Source organism: Lepisosteus platostomus, chromosome 11 (genome assembly GCF_059453375.1).
Source record: "Lepisosteus platostomus isolate fLepPlt1 chromosome 11, fLepPlt1.hap1, whole genome shotgun sequence".
NCBI lineage: Eukaryota > Metazoa > Chordata > Actinopteri > Semionotiformes > Lepisosteidae > Lepisosteus > Lepisosteus platostomus.
In genome coordinates, this window is record NC_142621.1 from 41,460,117 (window position 1) to 41,479,635 (window position 19,519).

At 36.2% G+C, this 19,519-nt stretch overlaps 1 protein-coding gene across 5 annotated transcripts in view; it reads left to right on the top strand.

The window, feature by feature from the left end:
- The window catches only part of slc39a11 (solute carrier family 39, member 11), a 185,976-nt gene that overhangs the window by 60,047 nt on the left and 106,410 nt on the right, over positions 1–19,519 (top strand). The gene's annotated exons all lie outside the window — the stretch shown is intronic.

Below are 19,519 nucleotides of genomic sequence, written 5' to 3' on the forward strand. Positions count from 1 at the left end.
GAATGATGCTAAAAACTACCTTCATGAAATTCCCCAATCCAATTCTTAGTCTCTTTGATTTAACTTGTTTAAGATGTGCATTCGGTACAATAATCAGTTGCCATGTGAATTTTAATTTTGTTTCTGTTTCCAGTTGGAACTGTTTTCTGAGAAATTTAATCTACAATCCATTGATTAAAATCACATAATTTAATGTACTGTAGCAATGAATTTTGGGAAAAGCTTGTGTTGGATTAAGAACTAAACTTCTCGGATTTTTATCTAACTTGTTTATCTCAGGCATATTCATGAATTTCTCCCTTTCTCCATGAAAAACCTTTTTTTGTAAAGAAAAAAAAACATTCCTTTTTCTACATTTTAACAGATTTATTGCACATTTGGTTCTTCCCAAATACAGTTTTATACTTCTGTGTAAGTGGTAGATGTTCTGTAAAGGTCTCCTTCAGGGCCATGTCTGCACTGAAGACTGCAAATACCAAAACCTCTCTTACGAGATTGTTTCCTTAAGCCTTTTGCAGCTGCTGTTCTCTATGGTTCAGTGTTACAGATAATTTAATTTATTTTCAGAATGAACAATGAAACATGAACCAGAGGGTGCAAATAAAAACTATATGAAACAGCATTTAAATCTCAGAACGGGATGTACTTCTTTATCCGAAGGATTCTATAGTATAGATAGAACAAGCTAGCCAGCCATGAAGCTTTGCCCTGCCTTCTTCCAAGAAATGGCTGGATGAGGTCCTTGGATCAATTAAATGACTGACAAATGAACTACATGGACCAAATGGCTCCTCTAACCTTTCTAATGTTCTAATAACCTCCTTTAATACATTTACTTCTAAACTGCGTGTATCGATTCTTCTTGTTCTTGCACTGCCCAGTTTCATAGAGAATCTAGCCACAAAGGAACTAAAGAGCACTCAATATCAAATAGCAAGTGGTCCAAAAGGGAGATGAACATTTTAGGTGTTCACAGGGGAAAGTATAAATACCAAGTACAGTATAAAAGGTTTTACACTTTTCCTCTGTGATCAGCTGATCATTATTTGTCTTTTTCCTGCGCTCCACACTTGGGCCTTTCTGATCATGAGAATTGCACATCTGTCTGTTTTACCACATTTTTTAGATAAGCTTAGAGATTTGTCTCTGCACCTTGTGCCACTCCAGTCCAGCTTCCAGAAAATCAATACAGCATCAAGAGTTTCTTTCTCACACTCTTTGCTGAAGGGATCAGTCACTACTTATTAAATCACAGACTGCAGGGCCAGTCTGGATTTATTTGGTACACTTCAGACTAGCTACTGAAGTTTAAGTCATATAGAGTTGTTTCTGTTCTAAAACCTAAGGTTTATTTTAATTTTTATTGCTGTTGTTTTTTTTAATTTCAGTTGGCTTTCAGAAATTGAATGAACAAAGTAAACAAACAAAAAGCAATTTTATATATTAGCAATATGTGGTGACACACTGGCAGATTTTAATAAGCTTTATTATGTTGGCAACACTTGCTTAACTTTTCATTCTGAAAGGGGAGCAAAATGTATATTATGTTAAGTTTTCAGATGACAAGTGAAGGATTCTGACAATACATCCAACCATTGCAGACCCACCACTTTAAAAGTAGATAATGAAATTGTGTCTTTTTGGTGGACAAAAGATAAGCACATCTGCTCCTGTAAAAAAAATGTCCACATACCTTAAATGTTCAGTTAAGCAGTTAATTTATTTTACAAAACTCATGGAAGGATTTTTTGCTATTCTGACAGAATACTTACTGTTCTTCCAATGAGCAATTAGATCAATCAAACCATATTTGTCTACAGATGTCATGCACCAGATCTCAGCAATTTTTATGTGAAATTTAAAGGAATATAATAATAGTGTGCATATCAGCCGATAATCAGATTTTTCTGTGTAATGGCCAAGATATCAAGTTTCACTTTTTACGTTAGGTTAAAACTAGGTTTATAATTTAAAGGTTTGCACTCAAAAAGTTTTTGCTTTAAAAATATAATGGAATGTTGCAAGCAGGCATAGATTTATTAATGGTGTAATAAGTCCTGTTATGGTAAAATGTATCATAGCATACATCATATTAATAAGTATTATGTTCTATACATGCTGCTAGGATACTGTATGAATAAATGTTCATATTTATGAATTTTTGTTTTCAGTAGGTACTGTTAGATACAAATAGACCTGCCAACATCCTAGTTTTCCCTGTTTTGTAGTATATTCACACATTTCCTCAAGTCTACCTCTTTGCCTTTTCAGATTTCTGAGGCTTCTGTTGCATTTTTTAAAACCTTTAATCTGTTTTTGGTTTAGGAGGCATGCTTATCTTGAATATCCATGATGACAGCCTAATGATGCATTTGTGCCTCTTTAGATTGAATTCCTGGAATTCATCATATGTTAAGAACACTGTGTCCTGAAGTGCTCTGGCTGTCATGGATCAGAAGAAAACTCTGTGAGATAGCATTGCTGTATTATTGCTGCTTACAATATTCAGCGTCTGGGGCTAAAGGTTTTAGGCAATAAAACGTAATTCCTTGCATTGCTAAAATTCATTTTTTTCTGTTCGTTTTTATCTAAAGTAAGAAGATCTAAGTAATCCATGAAGGGGTACATTGTGTGTTCTTAATATGCATATTCTTAGCTTGACAATAAATGAGGACATTAAGGACAGTACAAAATTTTCTGTAAAGACTTTGTTAAATGATTTACAAAGGTGTGAGTAATTTCACTGAGAATCAGAACTGTGAATAAAAAAAAAATTCACAGACATTAAGAGGTGAACTTCACCTGCTTTTGAGAACGTTTATGGGCTCTGCACCTGTTTTAATGGCTATGCAGCAAACGATTCTCAAATCATGAAATTGGCATTAAGAAGAGGAAAACAGGGAGCAGCAAAAGCAGTTAAATAGCTCTTCTTATCTGCTGACTGACCATCTGTTTCAGCCCAGAAGGCAGGTACTGTATCTGGCTGTAAATAATCTTACAATGGACCTAACCACGTTGATGCTGAGCTGTTCTAACCAGGAGTTGTGCTGTTTTTGGTTAGCCTTGACATTTTGTCATGAAGAAACTTGTGTAAGGCTGCTTCTAAATGGAAGGCTGTTTAGTTATTGGTTTTATCCATATTACACATCTGTTCTACCATAACCACAAGTCAGCCTTAATTAAAGTAGCATACAACAAAGAGACTTGAAGATCATTAGGGAATTATGCATTGTATTAAAGCTTCATACATATTTAATGCCCTGCAAATTTGTTATCATTTTTGTTTCATATTCTTCTGAAGATGCTACATATTTTGAAGTCATGTTATAGTGCAGGAGTTTTAGCTCTCTGTAGAGATGTTTTTTGTTCTCTTCTAATGGCATAGGCAAGTCATTCAACTCGTCACATTGCCAGACTTCTGACAGGTTCACTACAGACAGAAGAGTCCTGCACAATCTTGTGTGCCAAGTGAAAAGGGTACTGCTGCTAGGTTGGAGTAGTGGGACTGGCCACTGACGGGGCTTGTTCACAAGCCAAGTCCACACGAGTGAGACCATTGTGTGCAGAATGAGGAGGACTCCGCTTCACTGCTTAGATGAATAATAATTTCATGAATGTTTCTGTGATGTATATGTGTTTTCTGTACCCCATACATCTATGATTGTGCTCTTGCTTTTGTGTTTGTAGCAGTGCCTGTGAAATTGTTGAGTTGTAGTTTAATTATAATTTTAACAGTAGCTTAACAATAACAGTAACAACAATAATAATTATATTTTTTTATGGAACATCATCTTAAGGCACTGTAGAACAATCAGAGGAGACAAGTTACACACAAACTAAAAGAGGAATTTAACTGTACTGGTAGATCATTCTGCCTGGGTTCAGAGATCCTTATTGGGCACTGAAAGAGGCCAGTCTGAGGAGTCAAAATGCCATGTAGGTGTATAGAGGGTTAATAGTTCGTTGATGTAGTCAGGAGCCGAACTGTTCAAACTCGTAAAAGGCGAGAAGCAGTATTTTGAATCTTATCATGAAATCTGCAGGGAGCCAGTGCAAGGAAGCAGGTGAAATATGCTTATTCAAATAATTAATAGTAAAACCCTGTAAAGACTCCCTTATTCTGGACCCAAGCGACTCTCTGTGCAATCTTTTCAAAGGGAGGTAATGCAAATCAGCTAAGCCCACCCCAGTGGTCAGCATGAGTGATGTGGAGGACTTCTGTTGTAAACAGCTCCAGCATTACCTCCACTTACCTACTTTGACCTGAGCCACCCTTGAGGCCTTTTCCCCAGGCTAGTGGGTTAATCCTTTTAAACAGAGCTAATTGCAGGGTTAAAACTATTTTCTGTGTTCTTCAGTTTTCATAAAATGCATTCTGTAAATATTTGTATATTTTTTAAATGGATTTACATAATCACTGTTACATGGGTGTTTCATGCATGACACTTTAAGTACTTTAGCTTTTCTGAAGATGTATAAAACACATTTATAAAGGATGTTTGAAAATGAGCCTTTAAGACCATTCCAGTTTTCACAAGTTTGCCTCAGCGACAGCAGATTAAAGCTTATGGATGCAATAAATAGAATTTAGATGCCCTGGAATGATAAGCAGGTGTACAGAATCAAGCTGTGTCTGTTATTGTTCAGCTGTCTGGTAGAATGGATTTATTATGCAGGAGACTAACACACTTTTCATTGAGGAGTGTTATTGCAAAGGTCTTTAAGGGGCAAATTCATGTGCCGAGACTGTATAGTCAGTGAGGCTTCAATGAAGCGGACCTGCGCAATAATCCTTTTTTGAAGTTACTCAGGTCTAAAGACATTCCTGTTGATTGTATGTGAAGAAACTTGTCTGAATGAAGGTTTGTGCTTTCCTTTCTAGTTTGGAGTCAGTGTGCACATACTTTTTCAATCAGAAGGCTAACGTGAAGAAATAAAGTTCTAGCCATACCTAACAGCAAGAGAAGCCTTTCTAAATATAGATGTCCTTTGCTGGGCTTGATTACCTGTGAGGATAAAAAACATGAGACAGGTCTCTAGACATGGGCACTGTCTTCTCCTGTGATGGCCACATCTCAGGACCTCATCTCTTGTGGAGGATCAATCCAGGTGGTCAGTAGCACTGAAGTCCGTGTTAGTGATATCTGAATATTTTAATAGTGCCTGGTATTTTCTTAGAATGTTTACTGTTACATTAATTAGGAGCTTACTGCTAAAGCTGCTGGTATTGATTTACAGTAGAAACTGGCTGTTCCTTTTAATATCTCAATTATAATGCAGCCCTTTGCTTCTTTTAGGTTCAAAATCAGGAGGGTGTCGGGTGTTGAAGCCTGGGTCCTTCTATTATGCCTACAAGCAAAAGTAGAGACTTGTTAATATATCAGAGAATCTAGTTCCTGAGAAATCTGCTTTGCCTTCACTGTGGTCTAGTACCACAGCCCAGTCCATTATTTCCTTCACAGGACTGTGGATTTTAATTAGTTAAGTCTAACTCTGCATATTCTGCGGCAGTCAAAACAGTCTTTCTTTTATGGGAATTGTACTCTGGGGAAAATAGGTCTTGCAGAGTGAGACGTGATGAAAACCGTCCAGAAAATCCTGACAAGTCAATGTGTCTCAGATAAATCTTTTTTAATCATTTAGAAATGTTTGGTATGCTGCATTGCATATATCTGGGAATGCCATAAAATAAGATGGATGGTTCTGTACAGTATGTCCACTAATAACATAATATTACTTGCTCAAACCACACTTGGAATTGTTTTTTGTAATATGATCTCCATGAAAATATAATTCAGAATTGGCCCTGCCTACTTCAGTTCCCTTACAGGGTCATTATGCTCAATATGATACCATGAAAAGGTAAACAGAGTATTCTCACTATATTCATAATTACAATTCAAATGTGAAAATATATTTTTTACTGTGTAACATTGGTTTAAGCTTGCTGTCTGGCACAATATCCCTCGACCTCTGATTTAAAATATTTTTATTTGTTAATACGAGTAATTTTATTTTTTCATGGACCATTCAAAGTAATACATGTTAGAGCAGATAGCCCTCCATATGGTTTTTACCTAAATATAGTCCTGTGTTACATCTTTAAAACATCGTATTATATCTGGGTGTGTTTTACAAATATTAAATGCCTTTCATGAACATAGCTGCAGTCCCCCTCTTAAAAAACACCAAATTTACTTTTCAATTTAATTTTCTCTTTTCGGGCCCTAACTAAATAAGAAGTAATCTCTGTTTTGTTTCAGAATTTAATATAGGTGTGACCCCATGATTAATATTTAGTTCCACAAAACAGGCTGGGCTGCACAGTGTTATGTTCAGCCTTGTCCTTCATGAACAGACCACAGATTGTTTCATTAGCCTACAGCCTCTCTAAATGTAGATCATACCTCAGTACAACACAGATGCGCAAGTGAAATTGACCAGCTCTTGCCAATGAGCTGGTTTGAAAAGTTTGTAGTCTGCTTGTGCAACACTTGATTCTGCTATGCGCTAACGTAACACAAAGCAAGATCATTACAGCAATACTAACTCTTTGTGTCTCTCAGAAGAAGTAACAAACTTTTGTGTTGTTTTTTTATCATGTTGTAATGATTGAAAGACACCAGCTGGAAGGAACATTGAAATTAAAATGAAAAAGTTATCTGAAAATGCTAAAATAATGACAGGTTAGCTGTTTATATCTGTAATGCTAATAAAATGTTTCTTTACCCCCGACTTTTAATTAAAAAGTAATAGTGAACTAAAAGTTTTAGATAACTACAGTATGTAGTTTGTGGTGACAGATTGCAATATTTTTTGTTGACCTACTTTGTTCAAGGCTATGTGTTCATTAAAATAACTTGAAACAACTTCCATATGAAAAATCCCTTCTACCATCTGTCAATTCAGTGTGTGTGTCCACCTGGCAGTTACTCTTCAGGGTGCTGTAAGTTGAAGGCAGCCTTACCAGCGAGTCCATTTATGCAGTAGTTATCTTTGGTAATCATCAGTCTGTGTGTCCATTTGATATATTTTGTTCTCTATATCCTCTCCTGGAAAATTAATATATAATTCCCACCTGTGGCAAAACCCACTCATTAATGCCAGCCTTCACAGAGAAGCATTTCACTAGTTGCCACAGCAACTGTCATCTTGTGGTTCAAGATGATTGGCAAATCTCTTTTTCCCTCTTTTTATTACCGTCTGGGCTATGAGTTTGAGATCTACAGATTGTGACAGTGTAACAGATATTAGGGCTACTTTCTTAAGTGCGTTTTATTACCTCTAGAGAAGAGGGAATTTGGTAGTATTTTATCAGGCTCCTGAGGGACAGTTCTAGGTCAGTTTCTTTACCAGCTCTTGATAATTAGTGGGCTGACGGTCCAGTCAATGGAGTGGTTGAGCCAAGTGGAAATGGTTGAGTCATGCAGTGTGCTGTGATCTCCAGGTGTCCAGAGGAGCTGAAACATGCACATTTTCTCATTCTCTCTCAAGAACACTAGACAATTTATTGAAGTGTCTGAAGGTGTAGCCATGAAACCAGAGTTAAATAATTGAGTCTTTTCAGGAGAAAAAATGTTCCTACCTTAATATCCTATTATCTTATTGTGCATGCCCCTCACTTTTTATATACCTGATGTTCTTGTAAGGAACGGGTGTGTACTGTAGCTAAGATCACTTTATTAGCCATATACAATTTCTTGCATTAGGAATTTCTTTTTCACATACCCCAGCTTGCTATAAACTGTCCTGTCAGATCTGTATAATTTACAGTGTAATCTTAGGCCAGAGAGATGATTATAGTGTTATGTCCCAACTCTGTTATGTTTTAAGTTAAAAAACAGCAAAAATACATTATTGTGGAATTTTTCATTGAATTCTCTAAATTGTACACATATACTTTGTAATTGAGAGCACATGCCATGCATTACAGAATGTTGTTTTTAAACTTGTGAAAAATGTTCAATAGAAAAAAACACTGAAAATCACTATTCTCTTAAAACATGTTGCATATGTAATATTTTAATCAAAAAGTATAAGTATAATTCATTGGTTGTATTAATGGACATTTTTAGTTTCCTAAAAAGATAGACATAAAAAAGATTTATCAGTTATGCCTTTATTAATCAAGTGTGTTCATAATACTGTACATCTAAGGCCTTTTAGCTTGCCCTTTTAGCTTGCTGTCTTGTGTTGATTAATGTTCCTAAAAAAATAAATATATAATGCATGCACCATATTGTGCCTGGGTTGTGAATCAAATATCAATTTTCAAAACAGCTGCAGGTAAAATTGAGTTTGACATCATATGTTCTCTTTTACTAACGAGCTTTCCCAGACTAACTCTTCAGATGGGATCAAAGCTGTCACAAAGTAGTCCTTGCTGGTTTGTCATTCATGCGACTGGCCATGAGATTTTTGCCTGTGGCTTCAGTGCTTGTCTCCCAGGAGCAGTATTTTTTGCAAGCAATGTAAATCTGAAAGCACCCCTCTTTTCTTTAAAACTCCTTTCTTGTTCAGTGTCAGCTCTTTGCGTCCAAGATGCCACAGCATGTGACATTTGATACAGTTCACTGGAACTGAACGGTATGGGAGTATCCTGTTTTATAGCTATGGGGTGGGACATCAGTATTTCTGATGCTAGAAAGGATGAATTGGCCCTCTGTATGCCAGTCATTTGACATTTAAAACAAAAGGGAAAGACAGGCCTTTTTTACAGTTTCTGTAGGTCTAACATTTAAGCAAAACATCTCAATAACATTGAAGCCTCCTGCGGCTATTTATGAATGAGTATTTGAAAAATTATGTTGTAACTGGTTGGTTGACCTCTTTTGGCTCTATCTTCCTACTAGCTGCTCTCCTCTAAATGTAGATTCTGGTTGACTAACAGGATTTGGCAGTATCTTGACAGCTTGTACACTGCAGATCTTGAGGCGGTTAGGACAGGCTCGAGTGACGTGTGGGACAATTTGCTGATTCTACCCCAAGGCGCGAGTCAACCCACATGCCATTTTAAAACTTGAGAGCTGTTTCTCTGTCTGTCAACCCAGCTGTCTGTTCCAGAATGATAAAATCTGAATTATAAAGGGATCAGACTCTACCAAGACAGGTCTCAGACTTGTGCCAAACAGGAAGAGTACTGCGGTCTGTCAGGTGGAAGACAGAAGATAAGCACGGTATTTCATGATGTTTCTGGGTAAACTGGGGGGCTTTTGAGTCAGGATTAGGGGGGTTCACTTACAAAATACAGCACTTAAACGCTCCCCCATGTTTAAGAGATGGAAACAACCAGTTCACATTAATCTTCTTATTATGAAGTTAATTAAGGAATTGATTGTGTAACTGAGGGCTCAGCTAGAACAAAAACCAAGAAGTGTGTGAGTCACCAGGACCAGCATTGGGAACCACTGAAATAGCAACATCACTCCACCAGTCAGTTCTAACTCCGTGGAACTTGCAGCATGTCAAATGACAGAAGGCATTCTGCAGGTGAGTGTGTCAGAGGAGTGTGTATGCAGGTCTGATTATCTCCAGGCAGGTGAGAGAGTTAATGCTAAGCAGTACAATTCTTAAGAGTTGGCAATTTCAAATTGGGTGCTTATGTACTAATATAGGCCATAGGCAAGAGTATGGAATATTGGTTAAGGCTCTGGACTTGTGACTAGACATGAGTTCAAACCCTGGGTTTGATACTGCTGTTGTACTCTGGAGCAAGTCACTTGTATTACTCAAGTATATTGCACACCAATAGCATCAACCAAATATTGATAAATGAAATGAATAACACCCGTGGACTTAATTTTTTGTCCATTTTAAACTGAAAAATAATGTCTAGTAAAGTGGAATCCAGTGGTTTATCTTTGATAACAGTTATCAGCTTGGTTTTTCATTGACACCAATTTTGAAAAGGGTTTAGTTAAAGATTAACTCCATTTACGAAGGAGAAGGATCTGAATAGCAATGTTCATGTGTCAGTAGGTCTTATTATCATAGGAAGACAGTAAACAAAATAGTGCCATACGTACAGTTTCAAGATGCATTATTTTTAAACAGTATGTAGGCCAGCACATGTGTGCGGGTATTTCCAAATATACAGAACCTAAAAGTTTGCCTTTGATATATTGACATCTTATATTGACATCAGCTTTTTTTAAAAAAGGGTGTCCATAAATGAAGCTGAAATATAATTATCATCAGTGTCCACTGTAATTATCTAACCTTTAGTTTTGGTGAATGAAAGCTGCAAAATTACAGATAGTCTGTTGATGAGCATAAGCTTTTGGACTTTAATTTACATAATAATAGAATATAGATGAGACACACCCCTGTGGGCTTTGTAAGTCCCTTTTATTTTTCTAATAATTCCTTTAGGAAATTAATCACCGGCTACTTCCTTACCCCTGTTTGCATTTTAATTGCCCGTCAATTTAGTTTTCAGCCTCATTTTCATGGTATAGTGTTGGTGCAAGTGGCCATCAGCCATCAGTAAGGCCATAGTTTATTCCAACAATGTTGTCTTTTCTTGGTCAGCAATCACAGTGTGTTTTGAAACTGCTGCATATGGAAACACTGGATACAAAACAAGTCAGTTCACAGTGGACATTCCATTCTGGGTCTGAGCTCAGCTTTCTTTGTTACCTGATGATTTATTTTCTCAGTCTCACAACTGCTCTGTTTTTTCCCACTTAATGTGAAGTTCAGCAAATTTGTACACAAGGTGAAATATTAAATGGAAATATCATGACCTGAAAAATATCTGTATTAGCTAAGGATGGCATGATGCGCATTTCTGATGCACACAAAAAATAGACCAGGATGTTCCACCTGCAAATATATTAATTCCTTCAGAAAGATCAAAAGCTCTAGATCATCGATCACAATCCGTGATCTTATACTTTTAAGATAACAGTAACTTTTTACATACACAACTAAAGAAATAGTTTACTACATTATCTGCAAAAAATGCAACAATTACTTTAGGCAAGAAAAAAAAAATACTGTTTTGTGGAACATTTCTAAAGCCTTCAAATCAACACCACAGCATATCCAGTGGCCCAGCTGAGTAACAATATTAATCCTGCAGAAAACATTGGCATCTGTGCAGTATGTCAATGCTATGGAGCAAGTGTTGCCTACAGACAAATATAATTAAAATCTATCATTATGACAATTTCCACAGAATTTACCACTACGCTTGAGTTTCTACACAGCTTAGAGAAGGCTTTTCGTTTTGAACCAGCCTGTAACCACTAATGTTTTAATCATTTAAATCTTGCATACAACATAAAAGGTTTTTTTTCCATCTTAATTTTGTACACTGCAATGCAACGGTCCCAAGAGCCTTTTAATATGCATTATAGCAAGTTGATAACCACAGAGTATGCCATGCTGCTCTGTTGTAAATTATACACATGGAACACTGTGCACTCTATGAACTCTGCTGATGTTAGCGCCCTCTGGTGTGTATGTGTCCATGGGAATATTTTTCATGGTCTAATTTGCATACATGCCAAATTTCATTGGTCAGCGGTACACTTATTAGACATCTTTTATGGGCAGAATTGCAGAATATTGCATGGATTGCAAGTCTGATCTTATTTATTTCATACTATTTCGATTTAGCTGTGTTATTTTAGGGAAATGCTAGAAAAGGCTAATTTAAATTGTGCAGTTATTTTTTCAATGTTTTAATCACATTTATCTTTATAAAATGTATACAAGTGATCTAATCAAATTGTTTAAAATATTTCAGTATAAAACATTTTTGCTTCTTACCAATTTTCTATTTTAAATTAAAACTGTTATATTTATCTTTAATCTTTTATATACAAGATAATAGCACTTTTGAATTGCACAGCCTCTTATATAAAGGTAGAGATAATTCAGTTAACTAGGATAATTGCTTTTGATCTTGCCGGTGCTGATAGGACATTGCTGGGATGAATAAGGATAATTTAGTGTGGTGAAGAAGCTGAAGCAGTTGATGAATATGGCTTCTACAGTATAAGAACATCATTTAGTAGAATTAGCCATCGAGTAAGACATTGAAGATCTCTTTCAGCATCATTAAGGATGGCTGTGTTGATAAATTTCCAGCTTTTACGTTAAGCTTTGTAAAAGGTGGCTATTAATATGAAGAAAATATCAATAACTTGAGTGCATCCATTTAGGATTCTCAAAGGTCATCTGAATTTAGTGTCTTATGTACTTGCACATAGGAGTTAGTTCCCCTCCCACACAGTATGAACGGTTTTGCACTTTGAAGCAATGCAATTAGAAAAAGTCATATGCAAGAAACAATATTATATAAGCACCTGTAGTGAGTTTAAAATGCTTAAAGGATTTTTTGGGGTACACTGCACTGTATGATTTCTTTGCTTAGGAGTGATCTGGGATTGGGTTGGGATATTGTCTTTGATATTTGAAGTGCTCTCCTCATGTGGTACAGAAGCCATCAGCGTTCTACAGTAAAAAGCAGAATAGCCACAAGAAGCTTATGTTTGCTGTCAAAGACCTGTGAAACAATGCATGTGAAATGAAAAGTCTTTAACAAAACTTCATTACAGTGCAGTTGACAAGGAGTGAAGACCCCTTTTTTCAAGAATTTCGGGGTGAAAAAGTTTTCATTTTCAAAAATGCTTGGCTTAACATTCAGCTAGCTAGCATCTGTGCCTCCACTCTTGTGAAGTAAGGTCCCAGCTGCCCTGTTGTGGAATATGAACATTAGACAAATTTGTGATGGGAACAGGTCATTTAGTCCATTGTGATTTTCCGATTCTATCGCCACATCAAGCTTAAATGGATTCCTCCATCTCAGACTTTTCCGGGTGTTGGTTGTTTTGTGAGAATGGCTTTGTCAGTCTGAAATTGTTTTTTAACATAACTCTGTGTTAGTTTGTTATGTTCACATAACTGAAGTTCATGTAACTGATTTGGGCATTCTTATATATTTCCTTTAAATATTTCTTAAATATTCCTTTAATATTCTCTTTGAAAACTCTAGTCAAATCTCCTCTCATTTTCTAAGCCTTTGACTTTGCAGTACAGCCTCCTTTTAGAGCTGGTTTCCAGAGTGACATGAATCTCCTTGGTGGGTTTTGGTTCGATTTCAGGCATTTATGGTCATCTTCCTAAGCTCCTCTTCAGCTCAAACCTCAAGATAGCAAGGTAGCAAGCATCGAGGAGTGAGGAAGACACAAGGCCTTTTCTCTTCAGGAGTGGAACCATAAGAACTGGAATAATCCAGCTGTGCCACAGCACAGTTAAGGGGAACCTGACTAAAGAAACAGAATAAATAATAAAAGGATGACACATCTTAGTCGCAGCTGGTGAAGATAACCACTGCTATCTTCAGCCTCTGGTCTGGTTACACTGTGTCCCCTCCACATGGCCCTGCCTGACTCTCAGTGTGAATGTTGTCAGTGCAGTTTTGCTTCAAGGTAGAGTCCTTAAATTAGTGCAGACACTGAGCCTCGACACAATACCCTATTCTGCCCCCCAATTATAAAGATCAATTTTATTTCCATTTCCCTTCGTCGTGATCAAGTCTCTCTCAGCCTCATTTATGCTGTATGGATTTTAATTTGCTACTTGGGTCTGATCAGAATAAAAATTCTGAGGCAAGTGCAAACAGTTTTTTTTAAATCTCATGCGTACTACTCAACTCTAAATGCAATAATTGTTATTTGGATAGTCACTGTTTTTCACAATATTGTTTTACAGACACTGAAATGTAAAGCAATGATGCTGCTCTAGTAAGGTCGTTGTATTTTTACTTATTTGGAATTAATTCTTTAGTTTTCATCTGTGCATGTATTTGTTAATTTCTCTAAAACTAAGCTATTATTGAAAACTTAAAGGATATGATAGAACCCCCCTAAAGACCAGTGAAATAAAAATCAGGAATGACCAGATGATAATGCTGATTATAATCACTTTCAGTTTGACAGTATTTGCAAGAGGCATTTGTGTTTCATTAAGTAAAATTCATGTCCTTTTTCTACAGTTCAGAGTTTATCTGTCTTTGTGTGATGGATGAAAACCCTGTGAAATGAAGTCAAGATACGGTAGAATAAGGCAAGGGAAATTAAGACTTTAATTCACGGACAGAAGTTCTCCTTGGTTAATTTGAGCCACCAATGGTATATGTACATTTTCTTTCTTACTCTTGATTTTATTTTGCATGGTGATAGAGAAGCTTTAAAAATCTTTCTGGTTTTTTTAACTGTGCTGATTGAATATCATTGTGTGCAGATAAGCAACATTGCAGCCCCTGCTATCCTGCCTCATTAATTATCAAAAAGAGGAAAAAAGTACAGGTCCTGGTGTGCTAGAGGAATTGGGTATTGAAATAATAGTTAAATAATCCTCCTTTCTTGTACTCTTTACAGTATCTCCGTTCAATTTACAAACAAAATGAATGCAAGCTTACACAGAACACAAACGGATGTAACTCTTTGTTCAAATAATGAGGAGTACTTAGGAACTAAAAAAAAACAAATGTTACATATTATGAAAAGACAACCATGGAGGTAGAACTAGCTTTGTATTCTAGACCATTTAAAACCTAGTACCTGCTTTGACACCTGCTTTTGTTGATTGTTGATTAGATGATATAAAACCAGACACAGACTCACTCCTCCCTTCCTGTCCTCCCTCCAGATTATTGATTTCTGTGATTTATGAGGAGACATTACTGAGAATACTTGCACTCTGCTCCTCTGAACTGGTGGGAGGGTTGTTGTGTAGTCAAAGTCAAAGGCAGACCTTCCCTTTTCATTACGTTTAGTCGGACCTGACCTGCAGGTCTTGGGTTAATTAAAGATGCTGAGCATGTTCTTTTTCATGTGTCTGTTGGATTGTTAACTCCCTAACCCCCTGATTTACTTTCAGTGGTTCTGATGTTCTTATCTATTGCTGTTGAACAGAAAATATCCTTGTCAGTGCCACATGATAAAAAAGGTTTCAGTTTAGGTTTCAATAACAGTGATTGAATATCTACTGTAAATGAGTGGAATATTAATGGAATATTAGTACAAAAAAATGGGAAGACATGAGATAGACTCAATATGCACAAAGAAAATTGTCCATCCGACTAAACAAACTAAACTTTTACGAAATCCATTGCTCACAAAAAAGTTTAGTGATTTGTTTTTTATACAGAACAATTTGGGCCATAGACTTAAAAAGGTTTTTTTTTTTGTTTCAGGATTCAGGGTTTTTGTTTCATGATTATGAACCCATCAGTGGCTATAGGGTGAAAACCAAAATAATAGAGTTTTAAAAATGCTCATCTCTGTGTTTGGTAGAGAAAGAGATGAAATGGTGACTCGACATACTTAACAGAATTTGAACGTAAATCTTGTCTTTTTTTTGCTTTACTATGTTTTTGGAATACATGGAAAACTTGACACCAGGTAACAGCTTTTAATTTATTTTTTGTGCATTTTGTTAAGAACTCAAATTATTTATTGTCTTGCAGTGGATATTCCCACGTTTATATTCGAGATAAATATACATTTCATGTGACCCTTTAGGACTGTAATTTGTTTCTAATTTCTGTTTGGTTATTCAGAAATGCATGACACATTACCTATTACAGATGGTTTCTATTATATTTCATTATTGAATGTCATGGCCTTGTTATGCAGTGTGGAATAATAAAACTTGATTTATCTAGAGAAGCTTTATAACACCATGCACGATACTTTCGTTGGTGCTACATTTTTTATTGTCTCATGGGTTTATTCTTGGAGCAGCTACAGTCTGAGCTGTGGGATAATACGTTGCATTTAGAAGTGAAATTCTGCAATCATTGTTCTGCTCCAGATGAAAGTGGACAAATCTATTCAGATTCAAAACTTTAATCTCAGGAGCTTAGTACGGTGTTTTTAATGACACCAGATGTCTGAACCACATTTTATCTGATCATAGTGGTCAATATTGGAAAACATAGCTGCCCCTGGCTGGCAATGTCTTAGTTGTCTCTTTAAGTTGGTAAGGGCTTTAGTTGTTGCCATTGGAATAATATATTCTTACATATGCTATGAACTGGTGCAGACCCACAGTTAAATGACTTCATTGCACCTCCACGTCCTCCTTAGCAGTAACTTCAAATCTTAAAATGTGCCAAAACCTGGTGACTGCATTCATTATCCAGCAAAGAAGATAATGTAGTAAGCTTGTGTATCTCATCTTACATTAATTGATCTTATTTACTTGGTAAGTGGAAAGCAGTCAACATCTTTTGAAACTGAATATCAGACTATGTTGGTGTGTGACTGATAGGGGGCTTTAATAATGTTCTGCTCTTCAACTCAGTCATGAAATGTGGGAAACTGTAATCTGAGCTTGTGATGACCACACATTTCAAATGATGAGAGTACAGGGAGAATATCCAGAATAGCATATAGAAGTACCTGTATAGAAAGAATGTATTTAGAAAGAGCAATGTGGGGAATGTTAGAGGTTTGCAGTGTGAGAATCTAGGACTTCTTGGACCATTGTGTGGAGTGAAAAAAATATTTGTCCATCCGTTTTCTAACAGCTTCAACCAATTCAGTGTTGTGGGGAGCCAGAGCCTATCCTGGCAAGCAATGGGCGCAAGGCGGGTTGCAGTCTGAACAGGGTGCCAATTCTTCACAGGGCACACAGACAAACATACACACACTCACACAAATGCCGGTTTTCCCAGAAGCCAATTAACCTACCAGCATATCTTCTGGACAGTGGGAGGAAGCTAGAGCACCTGGAGGAAACCCACACGAACACAGGTAGAATATTCAGTATAAACTCCACGCAGATAGCATCCCAAGTCCAGAATTGAACCCAGGACCCCAGCAGAGGCAGCCATGCTAAGCACTGCATCACCATGCAATTTGGAAAATATTCCAATTCAAAATAAAAATTATGCAAAATGCTAGATGTGTACACACTTCTCTTGCTGTCTTTATTATATTTTAAATAAAAACAATGAGTTTTTACATCCGTTTCTGTTGTATTTTATATAGATAATTGCCATATCCTTTTGTTCTGTGAGACCAGGATTCTACCAAGGGTCTGGACTTGAATAATGTAGACGTTCTGGGAAATTGAGAGGCTTTACTTTATCAACTCTATAAGAGTAGCCTGATGAAAAAGATTAAAGAAAAAAAATAAATATCACTGTGGAAAAAAACATGTTCAGAATCTAATTAGGTACAAATTCACAAGCAGAAGAATACTGTCCTATTGCCAGAGCTGCTTCATTTAATTGTGCCTTTGGCTGTATTAAAGTTGTATTAAAGATCGAGAACATGCTAAAATGAAAACACTTTAATTCTAATTTCTGTGGATTATCCTTTCTTTGTGTTATCATTGCACGTTGGTCTCAGTCATATTTGATTCTACAAATATCTGATATTACAAATCTGACGTAAGAAAAATAGCTTTCAAAACCTGTGAATATTTTGGCAGGCTGTGTGGCAGGGAGAAGGTGGACCAAGCACTTGAAAAGAAAATGTATTCTGTGTTTTATACTGATTTTTTAAACTTGCCTTAACAGTTGAAGTGAATCTTCCATTGCTCTGCCAATCAGGCAGTGGCTTTTGCTTTTTGGCTTTAGTTTGATTTTGATAATTTAGGTATTTGAAATTCTTTGTGGATTATAAAGCCCCTCTGTTTTTTATCTCATAACGGCTTTTGTAGTCTGATGCAATTATCTGTCTGATTGTTACAGAAAAGGACATGAGCGCGAGATTGCTCATTATAGCACGATTGAAGTTAATTGGCAGAGCTTTGTGTGCATTCCCACTCCATACCTTATTATAGATTTCCCTATATTAGTACTTCATTGGGGGGAAAACACACTTGATGTCAAGGCAATCTGCTTCCTGCTGATAGGGGAATGTTAAAAATAGTATTGAAGTTATTCAGATGCTAAATTGGTTAAATATTCTAATCTCCTAAAAAAGCAGTTTTGGGGGACATTATATACCAGATTTAACTCTAAGGCTTTGCATCCCTCTTCTGTTCCTCGGAAAGTCGAGGATCAAGAGCATGGCATTTTAACAGCAATTGTCATCTTAGAAAAAGCTACCTTTAACAAGAACCTTGGGATAAACTTTTGGAAATTTTACATTGGAAAAATGTTTCACGTTTTGTGTGATTTTACTTCATTTCAGTTTAAAGCGTTTATTATGTCAATAAGAAGAGAGTGTCAAATTTCTTATGCGCAGCAGTACTTGCTAAATCTTACCAATAGATAGAATACAGTAAATATCTATGTAAAAAAACAACAGAACGTTAATTTACAAAGCCCACAGATTAATAAGTGCCTTGTGCCATGATGGTTCCTATTTTCAAGTGAATGGGCAGGCAGCCTGGATTCCAAGATTTCTTCAAGGAGTCAGAAGTGAGTCACACTCACAGTCTGACACATCATAAATATTCAGACTAGCTTTTTACATCAGTTGCTCTCCCCACTGCAATTTTTTTCTGATGGTAAAAAAAAAAAACACGCTGATATTTCCTTCATTTTACGGAGTAATTTAGCTTGTTAAAGAGCAGAAACCTGTGAGTATGCATAAAAATGGAGGTGTAATAACATGTGAGGGTGAGGGTGGCGTTAAGAGGCAAAAATACGTATTTGGAATGGTACAGTAATTTGTTTTATTAGAAACATGCCAATCGCTATCTAGAGCAAACCAGAATTTCAGCTCTTGCTAATTAAACATGCATCTATTCCCTATTCAAATAATTTTGAATTTGATTACTGTATCATTTTCAATTTGTTTTAAATATAAGATTTTTGAGTAGTTTATAAAAGCACAACTGCTGGGATAGCTTTTTGATGACCAAGGAAATGTCTCGTTTAGCAAAAGATGTATATTTGATTCAAACAGGTTTGGGAATCTACAAAAAACTAAAGCTTTAATAAATGTATTGTGCTCAAGACAATGAAGAAAAAATATGTATCTGTTATTTCTTATAAACCAAATGTAATGATAAACCAGTTTTAATGATTAGTTTTTTCCTTTTTAATGTCAATGTGAGCTGCACTTTTTAGGCATGAAATACAGGATGGATTAAAGTATGCCATCACTCTTTATCAGGTTTTTCTTTTAATTGTATTCCCTAAGGCATCAAATCATGAAATCAGCCTGACTGTCAGCTGATCCATGTGTACCATTTGAGAGAGACTTACCGTCAGAAGAAACCTATCTAAAGAAAATGATTCTCCTTCGTGAAAAATGTTTAAATTTGTTTGTTTTTATTTTTATTTCTGGGTGTCTCTTTTAGTAAAGGCTCTCTCCTGAGCACAGGTTGAGTTTTAGAATCCAGGCATCATGGGTTTGAGCCTGAGTCATTGTAATATTCAGCTATGGAACAAGTAATAGGTTTATTCCATGCTGAAAAAAAGAAGAAAGAGAACACAACGTTTCGGCCGTGGAGCCTTCTTCAGGTGACACCTGAAGAAGGCTCCACGGCCGAAACGTTGTGTTCTCTTTCTTCTTTTTTTCAGCATGGAATAAACCTATTA